General features: G+C 35.3%; 1 non-coding gene across 1 annotated transcript; it reads left to right on the forward strand.

Moving 5' to 3' along the window:
• Nucleotides 1-4,396: 4,396 nt before the first annotated feature.
• Nucleotides 4,397-4,498, forward strand: LOC114677905 (small nucleolar RNA U13). Its single transcript, XR_003729331.1, has one exon. It is a non-coding gene; the product is annotated as a small nucleolar RNA U13 (small nucleolar RNA).
• Nucleotides 4,499-5,312: the final 814 nt, after the last annotated feature.

Raw genomic sequence — 5,312 nt, forward strand, 5'->3', positions numbered from 1 at the left:
AAACACTGTAATAGCACGATTCATATCTCTCTTATCCTAATAGTATTATTCTCCTACATTGACTTTATGCTTCCATAAATGCATAAAATGTTTACTGTTCAAACAAAACAGCAAGAAAACCCTTGTCTTCAATGCCCAATATGAGATTTCACTCTGTACTTTAGGGGTGAAGTGGGAGGCAGAGTGACCAACTTGCCCTGGTTTGTCTGGGACTTTTCTGGTAATAGTGATGACAGCTTTAGCCAAAGGAAGGCTAAATAGATGATTGGAGGCCCTTAATCCTGAGCAAAATGGATGGTTGCTAATTTGAGATGACCAGATTAGTAATTGTTTAATTTTTTTCTCATTTGTTTAAATTTTCTCTCTTTATTTATGTATGTTTAATGAACCATTGGAGAATAAGCTGGAGATATTATGCCACTTTACCTCTAAAAATTCAGTGATTATTTCCTAAGTACAGTCTCTTTCATGACCACAATATATTCAGTATATTTATTAAAATCAGGGAATTTGGTGTTTATAAATTACTCTAGTCCACAATGCAGATTCAAATTTCATTGAGTATCTCACGAGTATCCTTGATAGTTTTTGTTTTCTACTAGTCTAGAATGTATCCCAAGATCACGTACTTCACATCATTGCTATGTCTTTTTGTGTTCTTTAATCTAGAATAATTTCTATACTTTCTCTGTGTTTCTTGTCCTTAATACTTTCTACACTTGCTACTGTGTAGAAAGTCCCTCGGTTTGGGTTTGTCTAGTTTCCCCATGATTATATTCAGTTTATACAGTATTTAGGCAGGAATACCAACAAGATGATGATGTGTCTTTCTCAGAAGACACATGATATTGGTCTGACATAATATTGGTGATGTAGCAAAATACTTAGATTTTCACTCTCTAGTTTTAGTATCTATAGAAAATTTTCTAATGCTATCACTATTTTTATATTCATTGCCATTCTATTATAATTTTTTTAAGAAGAAAGAACTTGCCACACATTTTTTAATTTACAGGGAGACCCTCAATTCAGTGTAAAGTTTATTGTTATACTTGTCCTACGACCTAGCTTTATTATTTCATCCACCAGTAGTTCCACCAGGTAACATTCCCTGAGAAATGCAGTGATTTCTGGACCCCAAGTCTCCTGAAAACAGGCAAAATCCATCTAGTTATTGCCATTTTGTAAAAATAAGAAGAAGTTTTGTGCTATCAGAAAACATCTTTGAAGACTTTGGAGAATAGAGATTATGTATATTCCACAGGAGGACCCTTTCACAGCTTAATAGACAACCACATTTATTGACCATCTTCTGCCTGCAGCATATTTTACCAAGTGCTGCTTTATAGAGCATTATCTCTAATCTATACCAGCACAGAGCACAGACTACTGGATCTCTTTGGAGAATATAGCTTGCCCCATTATCTACCTCTCAATGATTTTTATTAATTTCCAAATGCTACTCGCACAGTTTTTAAGACTCAAAGAGCCAAACACAGCTAGTAACACATACACATTATATATATGGGATTTTCTTTGTTGTGCCATAGATCATCAGAAGACATGCTTACATAGGTCAGGTTGAATGCAATCAATACTCATTTTGTGAACAAGAGTGGCTTTTTGGACTTAGGAAATTTATATGCATTTATGTCTTGTTTTGCCTCTCAAAGCCCTTTTAGTTGATTGTTTTGACATCTATATGCATACTTAATTCAGGAAGAAGCATCAAAACTGTAGTAATCACCAAAGGAGTTAGGTTGAAAAGCCCTTAACTGAGTCTGTGTCATGAATTCCTCATCTCCAGGGTTATATGAAAGAGAACAAACTCCTAACTCTTGAGTCCTAAAACTCAGATAATTTCTTTGGGTATGAGCATTATAGATAGTTATGATGTGAAAAGTAATAAATTTCAGTAGTAGTACTGAGAACAGATACAACTGTCCCTTGGTATCCAGAGAAAATTGATTCCAGGACACCACATCCCTCCACTAACAAAATTCATAGATGCTCAATTCCTCGATATAGCATGGCATAGTATCTGCATGTAACCTATGCACATCTTTCTGTATACTTTAAATCATCTCTAGAGTACTTATAATAACCGAATACAATGTATATGCCATATAAATAGTTGTTTTATTTATTTATTTATTTATTTATTTATTTTTAGTGTTATCTTGGTTTTTTTTTTTTTTTTTTTTTTTTTTACTAATTTTTTTCCAAATGTTTTAAATCCTTGGTTGGTTGAATCCAGGAATGTGGAACCCATGGATTCAGAGGGCTGACTGTAATTGCTAATTACACTTAGCTATACTCTCTGGAAATTTCAACAGTTTTCTTGATTTACTTACGGCTTTGTTTCAGAGACTAATACACATCCTGGTGCTGTAGGAGACTTATGTAACAGGTATTAGAGTTTTAACTCATGAACACAGTAAACAGAAACCATTATATTCATAAATAGGCTGAAAAGAAATCCATGACTTAGTTTTTAAAGAAACTTGAGGCATTTAAACAATCCTTCTAATCCATTTTCTATACTAAGATGGAAAATATAATTCATTTCTTCATCAGTAAATAAAAACCAATGAGTACATTATTGAATTAGATGAGCACTTTGCTTTCAGTTAAAAAAATACTAGATCATTAATTGTCAAATAATTACATGTTTTTATACTTTGCACATTAGAGTTAGACTAAATTAAAGACAACCTTTTGTTTTGTCTGGAGGCTTATTTTATAATAGAGGTTCATAATAGAATAATCAATTTATACATTTAAAATCCACTTCTTAGGATTTAAAACTTAACTTTCTTTTCTAGTAATTTATAGTCATATCTTCACTTTAAAGACATATTGTTGGTCATGTCTATGATTCATTTGAGGCCTTCTTTGGTTAGGAATGAAAACCCCAAACTGCAAACATTTTCCCATGGGAAAATGCCATCTGCTTTAGAGTGATTTGCTTTATGATGTGGATTCCAAACTGCATTGTATTCACCTGCTTACATCTAAACACACTGAAGCTCACCCACAAGCAGAATTCTCATGAAAGATTCTATGGGAAATAATAGAGTAAACAATTAAGCAGTAGTCTCCAACAGTGAGAGTAAAACAGAAGAAAAAAATAGTAGTAGAAGAAAAAAATATTAGAGAAAGAAAAAAAGCATCTGAGAGCAAAGAAGAGTAGAGTCAGAGAAAGAACTCACGGGAAGATGGGCAAGGTAATGGGTAAAAGAAGGAAAATACTTTCAGGGAAACAAGTTATCTTTCTTCAGAAACTCAGTTTATGGTACTTTTTGAAAACTACCTACCCAAGAACTTTTCCACTTTTAAAATAATCTCTATTTATTCTTCATAATCATCATCTCTTTTTACTCACTCCACTTTGTTTTATGGCACCCTACACACATTAGTGTAGGCATATACCACAGACAAAAGGAAGAGATGAAGAAAAAGGAAAAGGAGCAAAAGCTGTGTGTGGGACTCTGCAAAATGTCATAATAATAAGTGTATTAGCTGCATGTTATTATATCACAGATGAGGAAAAAGAATGTAAACCAAAGATTTAAAAAATCCTAACTAGTTTGATTGATAAGGAATGAATCATAAAACTCAATGGAGATTTATAGGGCATTACTGATTTTTAAATTTTTGTGGTAACTTCAGCATTTTACAGGTATTGGCATGTTTGAAAATAATGCCATGTAGCTAGAACCAAGCTGATTCATATGTGGAGGGTTACTATTAATACGCACACAGTTCCCGTTTAAACAGAAAGTCTGCCAAAAACAAAATACTCTATTAAATAGCTGTCTCAAATATGCCCAGATGGAATGAGCACCATACATTGTCCTTTATTCTGCTTAGTCTGTTTTATCTGCTCAACTAAGGACCATCGTATTTCCACTTTCCTTTTCTCTTTTTCCTGAGGCTAACCCCCACCTCTCCTCCTTTGGTTTAATCACATTTCTTCTCTTTACACCATCACTGAAATACTATAGCATGAGACCGTCATGAAAAGATTAGCACATGAAATATGGTACACTGATGTATTGTATTCACACAATGCCTGTTATGAGGTTTTGTAAAGAAGGTTTGGTCAATGCCATATGCTCAGAATGGTCCTATTCTTGGACTGTGAATGTTATCTCTGAGGGTGTAATCAGAGTCTAAACTGTGTGAGCAGGTTCCTCATTACCTCTTGATCACTGTCATTATGGTGCTGTGTTTTATTTCCAGATCTGGGCATCTTTCCTTAGGCTACCACAGAACATGGAAATTGTACATAATGTACACCCGTCTCTTCCACTATGCCTAGCAAAGGGTTCTGACCTATCATGGGGATTTAAAATAACAGAAAACCTCACAGCTTCACGAAACGCAGATGTTGATCCTTTTGCAACTTATGTGTGATGATTGGGTATTTACGCTCATGTGTGAGATATGCTGCCCTCCAACCTTGTTACCACATTTGCACATTACCCATCTGATATTAAGAAACCAACCATCCAACCAACCAATAAAAAAAAAGAGAAAACCTCAGTTGTTAAATCATCTTCTTTTCTTCCCTAAAGTTATTGTGCTGGAACCCTATAGAGGAAACACGGGTTGGCTTCAGTTTGGTGTTATTTTTTTTGAACATGGAGGTATTCTGTGCTTCACATTCTTCTGGGAAAAGTCTCAGTCACCACTGGGGAAGGAATTCACAAGTCTGTAAGTCCACTACCTACTGCCCACTAAGGGAGGGGCACATGGATGGGTTGGAGGTTGCTGAGGCCAAAGGAAGAGGATAACAACAGGCTAAGCTTTTTCTTTTCCCCATCCCCCACCACACGCCAACATTTTTTCATAGAGAAGTCACTTCATAGCATGATGTACCAACTTCAAAGATTTTGTGACATATTTTTAAACTCCTCCAAGAATGATATACAATATATTTCTGGTGCCGTAGAGTTTACTACGTACACTGTCACATATATTGTCTTATTTGATCTTCACAAGAACCTTATGAGTGATCTCTTACTCCCCTTTGTGGGGGAGGAACAAAGGCTGAGAAACTGTGACATTCTCAAGGCTATACGGTATATCAACACATTTTCATTGGCACCCATTATGTGTCAGGCATGATGCTAGTCCGTAAGGACCGAGCCAAGATGGGGACTAAGGTTTCAGAATTCTCAGTCTCCTGTCTGGCCTGTCCCACGATGTCTTCTTTATTGATGAGGATAGTTGATAGAACCCTGCATTAGCTTCCAGCTGCATTTTTTTCTCCCAGGTAAGATGTCCTCTTCTTCCCCATTGAAACA

The sequence above is a fragment of the Macaca mulatta genome, chromosome 4 (assembly GCF_049350105.2).
Source record: "Macaca mulatta isolate MMU2019108-1 chromosome 4, T2T-MMU8v2.0, whole genome shotgun sequence".
Taxonomy (NCBI): Eukaryota; Metazoa; Chordata; class Mammalia; order Primates; family Cercopithecidae; genus Macaca; species Macaca mulatta.